The sequence below is a fragment of the Heptranchias perlo genome, chromosome 28 (assembly GCF_035084215.1).
Source record: "Heptranchias perlo isolate sHepPer1 chromosome 28, sHepPer1.hap1, whole genome shotgun sequence".
Taxonomy (NCBI): domain Eukaryota; kingdom Metazoa; phylum Chordata; class Chondrichthyes; order Hexanchiformes; family Hexanchidae; genus Heptranchias; species Heptranchias perlo.
Genome location: NC_090352.1, coordinates 36,689,134 through 36,701,728, shown reverse-complemented (window position 1 = coordinate 36,701,728; position 12,595 = coordinate 36,689,134). Strand labels below are relative to the sequence as shown.

Here is a 12,595-nt window from a genome sequence, read left to right as displayed (position 1 = left end):
TTACCCATCTCCACTGTCCACACTGATCTACACTGGCTCCCGGTTCCCTAACAGCTCAAATTTAAAATTCTCATTTTCCTGTTTAAATCCTTCCATAGCCTCAACCTGTAATCTCATCCAATGTTATAACGTCCCCCCCCCCCCCCCAACACACTCCAAACTCTGTGTACCTCTGACTCCAGCATTCCCCCCTCCCTTCGGATCACCACTGACAGCCCAGGTCCCAAGCTCTAGAATTAGCTCCTATAACCCTCCGCCTTTCCATCTCCATCTCCTCCTCAAAACCCATCTGTTTGAGTAAGCTTTTGGTCACCTCTCCTAATATCTTCTTCTTTGGCTCAGCTATCATTTTTTTGATTATACCTCTGCGTTGTACTTTGAGACATTTTTCTATGTTAAGGGTGCTATATAAATGCAAGTTGTTGCTGTTGGTTGGGGAAATGCTCTGCATTAAAAGTACTTCTCCACGGCATACACTTCACAATCAGGAAAGAGGACAGCCTGTTGATAAGCAATATGTTGGAGACTTAATTGGAAAAGCATTGCAATATGTCTAAATGTTGCCATTGTTCTCCATAAACATTTAGGGTATTATATTAGAAAATACTTTTTCTCTTTCTTATCATCTGAACCAGGAAGCTTTGTGATCTCAAAAAACTTTTTTCTAACATTCAATTTATAAAACACAAGCAGATTTACCATGGCAGTATTCAAGTCAGAGGGTGTGCTAAAGTGTGATGTCTAAAGTGTGACCGTAAGCAACAATGATGTTACAGGAAGTACGCAGTATATGGAAGATCTTTAATATATTATAAATATAAGCAAAACTTCTAAAATTGAAAAAAATAATAAATAAGAACTCTTTATAGAACCAGTTACAAACTGGTTAAATTAAGTAAAAAAAATTAATGAAAACCGTAGTAATATCTACCCTCAAAGGATTTCCCATTTTAATTATAAACAGCTTAAAGCAGTCATACAGTACTTATATTCGAAATTCAACAACAACCAAAACTCCCAACCTGCAATGTGTTCAAAGGGTAGAATTTGGGTAGGCATGGTTTCTTGTTGAAGTGACAAAGCACACCCTTACTGTCTTTCTCAACTATGCTGCTTAATGTTAGGACATCCCAATTAAAACAGCACTCAGCTGACAGGTTTGTTACCAATTATAAGGCGTTTACACCACTTATTAAAATCGAGCATCTTTATGGACATGTTTGCTTAATCTATGTTGTGATACGGAGCAAACTTTACATTCTGGGAGATAGGGAAATGATATCAGAAAATCAATGGGTGGAAGAGACGTTAATACAGAAAACCTATCCTCAGGAAACTTAAAGAAAAGTAAAATATAACTAAATGGATTTGGAAATTCAAGTCTTACAGTTGTCTTTGAATAGTGTGATTTTAGTCTGCACTCAAAAGAGTTAACTGTGAACATCAAAGCCAGTAGAGATAAAGGACAGCACCCACAGGCAGCATGTGTCACATCCATGCAATCAGAATCCATTTCAACTTATTATGCTGCAATTTCAAACAGTGCTTTTTTGTTTGATTAAAAATGACATGTTACATATGTGAAAAAGCCAATCCCTCCTGCTAGCAAATATCCAGGATGTGCAATAAACCACAGGCAACCAGGAATTAACCAAATGTCAGCAGAGAGCCCTTTCCTTACCTGCTCATCCTCAAAATAGACAATTAGCCACCAGCCATCCTTTACAGACACAGCAGCTCTGTGGATGATCCACAAGAGGCCTTCGGCTAGCTCTCCCGTCTTGTAGCTGTCAGAGCAATAACTCTTTGATCTATCTGGGAGGTCGTGCAGACATTAGTTTAAGTTGAAGCTTTAGAGTGCACAGGTTTGTGACTGCTTCTTGGACTTGAGTTTTTTTTTAAAAACGGCATTATTAGCACTATGTTAAACTACGTTAATTTGTCAAATCTTTCCCACCAGGTAATCGAGGTAGAACAAAAAGCGTGGGAATCTGGCAGTTAATCTCCGGGGTCCTTTAGCCCATAAATGGTCAGTTATCCATCACACTCATAGCTGGAGAGCACAATGTATTTTTATGTAAATCAAACTAATGAGCACCACAATGCATTGTATTGTATCAGTTTGTATAAAATTCAAAAGAACATAAGAAATAGGAGCAGCAGTAGGCCGTATGGCCCCTCGAGCCTGCTCCACCATTCATTCAGATCATGGCTGATCTTCGAACTCAACTCCACTTTCCTGTCCGATCCCCATATCCCTTGATTCCCCTAGAATCCAAAAATCTATCCATCTCAGCCTTGAATATATTCAATGACTCAGCATCTACAGCCCTCTGGATTGAAAGTTCCAAAGATTCACAACCCTCTGCATGAAGAAATTCCTCCTCATCTCAGCCTTGAATAGCCGACCCCTTATCCTGCAACTATGCCCCCTAGTTCTAGACTCTCTAGCCGGGGGAAACAATCTCTCAGCATCTACCCTGCCAAGCCCCCTCATAATCTTATATATTTCAATGAGATCACCTCTTATTCATCTAAACTCTAGTGAGTATAGATAGGCCCATTCTACTCAATCTTTCCTCATAGGACAACCCTCTCAACCCAGGAATTAATCTAGTGAACCTCCGTTGCACCACCTCTAAGGCAAGTATATCCTTCCTTAGATAAGGAGACGAAAACTGTATGCAGTACTCTAGGTGAGGTCTCACTAAAGCCCTGTACAACTGTAGTAAGACTTCCCTACTCTTGTACCCCAACCCCCTTGCAATAAAGGCCATTTGCTTTCCTAATTGCCTGCTGTACCTGCATACTAATTTTTTGTATTTCTTGTACGAGGACACCCAAGTCTCTCTGAGCACCAACATTTAACAGTTTCTCACCATTTAAAAAATATTCTGTTTTTCTATCCTTCCTACCAAAGTGAATAACCTCACATTTCCCCACATTATACACCATTTGCCACCTCCTTGCCCACTCGCTTAATCTGTCTATATCCCTTTGCAGACTCTTTGTATCCTCCTCACAGCTTACTTTCCCACCTAGCTTTGTATCGTCAGCAAACTTGGATACATTACACTCGGTCCCTTCATCTAAGTCATTAATATAGATTGTAAATAGCTGAGGCCCAAGCACCGATCCTTGCTGCACCCACTAGATACAGCCTGCCAACCTGAGAAAGACCCGTTTATCCCTACTTTCTGTTTTCTGTCCTTTAATCAATCCTCTATCCGTGCTAATATATTACCCCCAACCCCATGAGTCCTTACTTTGTGTAACCTTTTATGTGGCACCTTATCAAATGCCTTTTGAAAATCCAAATATACTACATCCACTGGTTCCCTTTTATCTACCCTGCTGGTTACATCCTCAAAAAACTCTAATAAATTTGTCAAACACGATTTCCCTTTCATAAAACCATGTTGACTCTGCCTAATCATATTCTAAGTGCCCTGTTACCACTTCCTTAATAATGGATTCCAGCATTTTCCCGACGACCGATGTCATAAAGCATACGCAACATAGTACTATACTTTCTACACAACATACCACATATATCTCATCAGGTAGGCAAAGAATTAGTTACAGAGCCACTAATCAAACAATTATTTTCTTTTTAGAGCCAATTACGATGGCAGTTTCTGTAGTAGATTCTCATGTTATCTTAGAACTACCGACACACCAGTAGATAACATAATTTAAAGGGGAAGGAATGTTTAGTGACTTTTTGTTCAAAGTACTTCTTTTTGAAGGAGAAAGTGATAGTTGCATCTCAAAATTTCCCTTTGTTTTTAAAAAAAATCATCTCTCTTACTGTCATTGAGATCCTCACTTTTCAGCTCGGCCTCTCTAATGACGTCAATCTGCAAGTCCCAAAATAGGTTGATTAAAAACAATGAGGGTTATGGTGCTCTGAGTGCCATCAGAATCTGGGAAATCATGCTTTAGGTTGGCAATGGCGAGTCCACAGCTATAACATGGTTTCTGGGAGCAGACAGCTCTATGGCAGCTCTCAGCCCAGCTTTGAGTTGGGCTTCTCCCCTTCATTCGTAACAGAGCCACTCAATGATGTTGCCCCTCAGCCATAATGGCCCAGCAAGTGGTGGGGGGAGGGGGGAGGAGAGCCTACTCTGGAGTCTCAATGCAAAATATAAAATTAAAGAAATTTAACGTGAGACAATGATTTCCTTCCATAAAAAGGAGTATTTTGAACTGCTCCTAGATTTTCCTTCACCTTTAGCGATGCTGGTATCTTCAATCTTGGTGTTTGGTAAAGACTCACCATATCCTGTACTGAAGGCATTAGCAAAGGACTCAACATAAAAATAAAATATATTCACATAGCTTTATCAATTCTTTTTTTTAAAGAATACACAATATACAATTAATGATATTCATCCTTAAACTATCAAAGCCCCTGTACAGTGATAGAATGTTGTCAATTGCATATGTGTGCTCTTTTAAAAGCTACATAATTGGTACTATGTTGATTTATCAAATTTTTACAACCAAGTAATCAGGATAGATAGATCTTTAGACAATTCTTAAAAACGTGCTCTAATTTGACTCCAAATGGTGATTCGTTGGAGTCTCTGAAGAACACACCTGCCCTACATAACGTATTAGTGTATAAAAAGGGTGCAAGGCACAAAACTATCCAAGTAAACCCAAAAAATGCTAGGTCCTGGATTATAACCATGGCTGATTATCCTGTTTCTTGCTAGACTGCACTAAGGTCACCTATTGCCAAATGTTGCATCAAGATAGAGCAACGTGCTTGTACTTAATACAGAATGTCATCCTTTAACGCAATCATCTTAACTGGTTATGGAAAGCACTGTACAGCAAACGAACTGAAAATTTCTCCTTGATGATGTCAATCAGTAGAAGTAGAAACTCATGTGATTTAGCTGGGATTGGGTTTGGGTGGTGTCAATCCAGTTCCTATTAAGCATGGGACCATAGCACAAATCTGCCCCTTATTTGACACTATATTTGCAAACTTAGCTGGTGTGGAAAATAGAAAAATGGCACACTAGTGTTGTATGAACAGCTTTCTTGGGGCTGGGTCTAAAATTCAATATTGGAGTAGAGTAGGGATGGCTCTGCACGGCAACCAACCATGTGGTGCCTGATCCTGTCAAGTGCTTATTTTTGACACTGTGTGCTCAAAATGGAAAGTGTTCCATTCCCCAGGATTAGCATTCCTCATTTGGATGTGCACAAAAATTTACACACACACACAAAAAAAAATAAAACTTAAAAAAATTATACGCAACCAGTGCTTGAGAAAATTCAGAATGTTTTTCTCCAGAATCGGAAATGAAATTCTCACAATTGGGAATTACAAAGGAAATGAAATGACGCCTGGATGAAAGATTACATTCATGCACCTTTGAGCTTGGTGACAAATAATTATAAATTAAAAATGGATTAATATAAACAGATTATTTCAAAAAAAACTGGTAAAGATCTAAGCCACCACAAATTAAGACCACAAAAGTTAACCTTATTTAGAGCAGCAACGGTTTTAAATGAATCCTTAAGTGCAGGTCCTATGACGTGCTTTCTAATGTACACACTGATTTTGCCTGAAACGTAGGTACTGCACATTTATATCCAAGTAAGCTTGCATCAGAAGTGTGTAGTCTCAGCAAAATCACAGATGCAAACATGGACTCTTAATACTGCAAGCACAGCAGGTTTAAATGGAAAGCATGTTTAAATATTAAAAAAAACTAAGTGCGAGTGAACTGTTTTTGTAGTTTTAATGACCGCCATTATCCTGCACAACCTAAATAAGCAATAGTTAAACTCAACCTGAGATTTTGCATTTATCAGATCTTTCTGCATATATCATTTGTTACAGGTAAACTAATTACATTGGACACAAGAATTTACAGTTGATCAAAGCAGGAACTGGAAAAGAGCTGGAGCTGCACATTAACAGTTGCCCATGGCAAGTTTATAATTTTTTTTTTAAAAAGCCAATCAAGCATGCAAGATTAAAATCTAACAGCCGAAACATTGAGCTGAGCTGTAAATATGAGGGACATTTGGAAATGCTGAATGGACTGAATCCCATACAACAGCTTCTTTAACCCATTATACAATTGAAGATCTAACTGTTAGAATAAACTACTTATTTGCTAAAACTTAGCCCAAACTATGAAGAAGTAGCCTAGATTCACTGGATCTACATCTGAGCAGTTATACGGGAACGTATTTCAAATCAATACAATGCAGAAAACAAATCAGCCAGGAGGAATCATTGGCGTTTAAAGAGTGAATGTTGGGGGTGTAGGCGGAAAGGGTCGTAATTTCAGTCATCTACGATCAGTGCTACACTCAATGTCACACTTTGAAACTCCTGCCTTTCAATTCATGAAAATCTATTTTCAATTGTTTGCAGTGCTATGATCCACAATAATACTTAATTTTTTTTTAAAAAAGAGTTTACTCTGGAATGTTTTGTGTAAACCAGAAAGGAGAATATAAAATGTTCATTTTGAAATGAACAGCTACCAAAAAAAGACAGAAATACGAAAAGGGAATTTGGAAAACATTTTAACACTTTTAAAAGGCTCTTCTAATTGTTTGGGTAGCTCTTAATTTACCATACCCTTACAGAATTTTTTCTTTGCTCCTCCTATTCTAGATACAACATAAAGTAAATGTTTCTACTACTATTTAAATTATGCAATTTCCTACCCAGCTCTACTGCTAATTGAAATAATTCTCTAAATTCAAATCTTTCATTTGGACAAACTATAAATTAATCTCTTCTAATTCAATTTCCTTTTGCTATTCTAAATTGTGAGATTGGCTGTTATCTACTGAGAGAACACTCGGTACTCTTGAACTATCGGCAATATTCACATGGAGTATACACACATTTTTGCACAGTCCAGTTATTTATTACTGTCCATTGTATTAATCATTGTTGCATATGTTCCTAAGCAGCCATGCAGTTATTGTTTTTCTGAAGGGTGCACTTTGATCTACTATTTGCTCACTGCTGGTTTCATCCTGCTCGGTAATTATTTGTCCCCCTCCCTCAACTTCAACTGCAGTGAAAGTGAACAAATAAATAAATTTGACAAAAACATAGCAGTCTTTCACAAAATTGCCAAAATCTTTAAGTTCCTGACCAAAATGTCATGTTATACCAGTGATTAATCCAACAAACACAATACACTATTCCCTACATGAAAAATATACTAATCCATATTGTCCTGCAAGTACTATGAATTTAGCTATTCTAACACCTAGACTGCTGGCAGTTCAAGGGAATTTTGTGATCATGCTGCTGAAAAATCTCATGTTATTACAGTAATTATGCTACTTTGATGTCAAGAGTAGCATTAGCACTATATCACATTATTGTATTAAAATAAACACTTAAAAAATATAACTACATTTTAAAAAATTAATCTCTGCCCTGCTTCATCTCTTTACCCCATTCTCTCCACTTTATTTAGTCTTTATTTCCTATTTTAATTTTTAGGTTTCTTTTTTTAAATATTTACTAGTTGTCCTACAGTGTTCATGCAAAAAAAAAATTGTCTTTGCTGTGTCTCATTCATCCACTCTCTCTACATGCCTCTCACACACACTTTCTCCTGTCGTCTCCATCTCTCCATTTGTATCAGAATCTCTTATTTCTCTCTCCCTTTTTCTGAAAATCTCTTACTAATGTATTCAATTTACATTATTCAAAGAATACAGCAAAACTTGTATCATAAATCACAAAGAATTCTAAAATACCAAACAATTTCTTTTAGAATTTACCCTGGTTTACAATACCTTAATTTACCTAGGTTAAAGCACCTCAATAATTCGCACCTCTTTCACTAGCTTCTGCAATTCAGAACACATAAATAACCCTGAGTAAAGAAATAACATTTTAACCTACTGAAGATTGCAGTAGCATTTTTGCAACAGGCTTGCATTTTTTTTAATAAAAAAGTTCATTCTAGTACTTCGAATTAAGAAATCTTATTTTGTTCCATAACTGTGTATTATCAATATCTGCCTTTTGCAGTTAAGAACACAAGAAAATCCAGAGTGAGAGTAGACTGTTCAAACCATTGAGCCCACATCATCCAGAGTCCATAAATGATTATTCTATTATGGACTTCCCTCTCAAATCACCTTGTGTCTCCTATTTTAGTGAATAAAACATTAATTTCCTTCCCCCACCTCCCCTGAAAAAAGTCAAGCAGTGTTGTTAAATATGTATAACTCTCCATCTCAGATATTGATCCAGCTCCTTTTTAAATGTTCTGAATGACTTCAAATCAATTTTGGGATGGTTTGGTGTATGTTTCAAAACATTGAAACTCGTTCAAAGCTTCAAATGTTATTTACTTATTTATTTGGTGACATTTCTGCTATTTTTTTTACAGTTTTCTGTCTTTTAGTTTAATGTGTACTAGCATTTCTATACTCTGTTTTATAAATGTGATTTCAGACTGGGTTTGATAATAAAAGTGACATTCTGAGCATAAGGAGATAAAATTTGAGATAAAAGGTACTCAACTCCTCCAGCTCAGTTGTTATTTAGGTCAATGTTGAGAACAGACCATTTTCACCTCCTTCCTTCTTGGCACCGTCTGTAAACTAATTCATCTTGTTCCCATCAAGGCTTCCTAGGGTTCTTTATTTCTGCTTTGAGGGTTCAAAATTTAAGCTACAGAACCACTGGTAAATGATAAAGTCACATGCTTGTCAAAAAAAGTTCTGGTTCATCAACATAAAACATAATAGCACCTAAAATTATAATTATTGTATACCTTATACACATACAGGTGCTGTTGGAAGTAGGGAGATAGTTTGTGAAAAGCCTGTGAAAAAAGTATCTTGTGTGTGTGGCAGTACTGATGTTGGAATGCAAGTCTGTCACACTCTCACCAGTATTGATCTATTACTATACAGGTCTTGATCTAGTGGACCAGTGATAATCTCACGGCCCATGATTTACAATATTTAAATGAATAACAATAACTAAAAAGAAACCTCTGCAAAAAAGACCGTTTGATGCAAATCTGAACAGAGAGGTACAATTTCTGTTCAAATTATTTCTAGATGGCAGTATTTTGTACATGTGAAGTTGTCAATTGCACTAGAACAAACTGCATGCAACTGTATAATTACATTTTAGGCAAGTTGGCATTCTTGCTGTTGATTAGGACAACCTCCCACCAAAAAGATTTCATGCCAGGATCCTCAGTTCCAAAGAATAGTGGCACATAGCGTTTGCACAAATTTACTGCTGCCAAGGACTGACGTCAACTGAATTTTTTTCCAAAGCTTTAAAACAAACCTAAAGATAGACATTGTGGTTGGAAAGTGGTAGTATGTAAATTCTCCTCTTCTATTGACCAATTGCTGAGTTTTTAAAAAAATATTTGAGTAAGATTGGTTTTCAATATGTGGTATGCAAGAGCAAGAGATCAGTAAACTATAAAATCAATTAAAGCAAATAAGTTCTGAAAATAGGTTAAACATACTCAGCCAGATTTTGTTGGAGTGGGGCATCTCGCGGCATGCCCCGTTAATTAGACTTGTTCACGCACGTTACAGTTTAAAAAAGATTTGCCCACAAAGTCACTGGAAATGCGAGCTGATGACGGTGTGGTGAAGGAAACAGGGCTTCTCGGACCTTAGTGAACAGAATAAACAGTGTATCGCCTTAACCAATGAGATTTAAGGATTGAGAAATAAACAGAGGAAGGACTGAGCAGGAGGGTGAATTAGAGTGGGTGAATACAATGTCAAATCAGGTACAGAAAGAGAAATAATGAGAGGGAAAGAAAGGTTGGATTAAGAAAGAGAGAAAAAGAGAGACAGGAAAAGAAAAAAGAATTAAAATTTAAAATTTGATATTTTAAAAAATCTACTAAAACAATTCACAGCCTGAAGGAATGAGACTCCACACTTATAACTGTTCACTTTCTGGGCCAGAGAGGTTGACTGGCAGTCATTAACAATCCTCCCATCGTTAAAAGGGTACTCACGCTGTTAATTACTAGACTTCATAGAATCATAGAAAATTACAGCACAGAAGGAGGCCATTCAGCCCATTGTGTCCGTGCCGGTCAAAAAAGAGCCGTCCAGCTTAATCCACATTCCAACACTTGGCCTGTAACCCTGTAGGTTACGGCACTTCAAGTGTACATCCAAGTACTTTTTAAATGAGTTGAGGGTTTCTGCCTCGACCACCCTTTCAGGCAGCGAGTTCCAGACCCCCGCCTTCCTCTGGGTGAAAAACCTTCTCCTCAGCTCCCTCTAATCCTTCTACCAATTACGTTAAATCTATGCCCCCTGGTCACTGACCCCTCTGCTAAGGGAAATAGGTCCTTCCTATCCACTCTATCTAGGCCTCTCATAATTTTGTACACCTCAATTAAATCACCCCTCAGTCTCCTCTGTTCCAAAGAAAACAACCCCAGCCTATCCAATCTTTTCTCATAGCTAAAATTCTCCAGCCCTGGCAACATCCTCGTAAATCTCCTCTGTCCCCTCCCTAGTGCAATCACATCTTTCCTGTAATATGGTGACCAGAACTATACACAGTGCTGACGCTGTGACCTAACCAATGTTTTATACAGTTCAAGCATAGCCTCCCTGCTCTTATATAGACTTAACTTTCTGTGGCAAGTTTAATGGGCAATTAAGGTGCAAATGCAGCAACTTCATGAAAATCACAGGGGGGTTAAGCACGAGATGCCGTTTTCGCAAAGCTACCGGCCAGTAACCTGTAGCAAATCACTATTCACAGGGTATCTCTTCCTTGCTGCAAATTGCTGGCCGATTTGCACATTAATAACGACGCGTGTCGTTCAGATGCCCTTATTTTTTCAGCAATATCTGGCCCACTGTCTGAATTCTGAGTGAATTTAGTTTTCCATTAGGCAAAACCTACATTAGCCTCTTGCATCACATTACAAATGTTATAATTACCAGCCCCTAGATTCTCAAAAAAAATTGTTGGGACAGATACATTTTGAGACTGAAAGATAAAAATTGCAGCTATGTATCCCTGATGACTGACAGTTTTTATGTTTAAAACTATTTTCCAGTCCTTGGCCTGGGATGATTCCAGTTGGGACTTTATTGTCATTCATTAGGAAAGTCACTTGACTAAAGACCCTTATAGTAGATCCCACATTTAAGCATAACACTTCATCTCAAAACTCATTTATTTCCATGCAAATCTCAAGAACATGACTGCATTCTTTTTTTAAAAAGCCATAGGTTTGCAACCAAGGCATAAGCTATCAGGAGGGCCTAAAGGCATTAAAAGCATTTTAGTACTTTTAGGATCAATATATTTAGCCACTTTTTCTCATTGAATTAATGACTCTGGTATGCAGTGCATAGCCAAAAAGCAGCCTATAAACTTTCAAAGCTGGTGCTTAAAGGGTTAACCCCTCATATTGAAAAGCCTCAATATGAAAATGCAGAGATCATTGATTTCCTTATGAATGCCACCACCCAACTAATAGTGCACCACTCATTATATCAACCTTTGGCCATTTGCACTGGCAGCAATCCAGAGATTCAGTGTGTTAGTGTAATACCTTACTAATGGGAAATTTCATCAAGGGATAATGAACAGGGAACACAGCAGTGGCTAGCCTTCAAATACAATTTTCTAAATTTCAAAAACCACTAAATTAATAGAAAATATGATGCTCATTTTAAAGTAGTTACATTAAATGAAAAAAATTTCCTGCAAACCTAACAATTAAAGTATCACTGGGGCAATTGTATTTAGCTAAAACTAGACATGCTCAGTTCTAGACAACCATTAAGAACTTTGATCTGCAGCCAATGCACTAGGCTTCAAACCCAAACAGTTTATTAACAAAACTAAACCGGGAAGAGGAAAGGGCACATTTAGTGTTATTTAATGTTCAATGGAGCAATATTCTAAGCACATTAATCCTTATAAATATCATAATATTAAACGTGACAATGAAAGGACATCACAACGGGGAAGAGGTGAAGAGGAGGGTTTGCATAAGTGCAACTAACAATATAAAATGGAAAAGGGGTTGCTTCATTTGAACTGGCAGGAATCAAGGCCTATGTGCAGTGGAATTGAGTTAATGTACCAAGTTCTCCTTGATCACTAAACCTTCCTTTGGAGCTTTTCTCACTCTCCCTCCTTCACAATAACAAGTACGTTGTAGGATCCAGTTGCTTCAGTGGTCAACTCCCAAGTAAAAGTTTTGAATGCCCAAGGTGCCTGTCAGTTGAGTTCAGCTGCCTTGCCTTGGTTGGGCGAGTTTAGCTAGCCCCCACACAGACCATTAATGAGCGTACCACATAGAAGCAACCGTAACAGACACAAAATTTGTCCATTCACTTGTTTCCACAACAATGCCAAGTTCCTAAACACTCTTTCCTGAGAAACAGCAGTTTACATGTACTTCCTGCAATCTAGTATATTATATTTGCTGCTCAGTGCGGTCTCTTCTAAATTGGGAAACCAAACATAGATTGTTAGCAACTTTATTGCATAGCTCCGTTCTGTCCACAACTATCATTCTGACTGCCCTGTGGCTTGCCACTTCAGCTGTCCTTCTCA

The 12,595-nt window shown here is 37.7% G+C and overlaps 1 protein-coding gene across 2 annotated transcripts in view; it reads right to left on the bottom strand.

Moving 5' to 3' along the window:
* The window catches only part of brip1 (BRCA1 interacting helicase 1), a 200,265-nt gene that overhangs the window by 47,676 nt on the left and 139,994 nt on the right, over window positions 1-12,595 (bottom strand). The gene's annotated exons all lie outside the window — the stretch shown is intronic.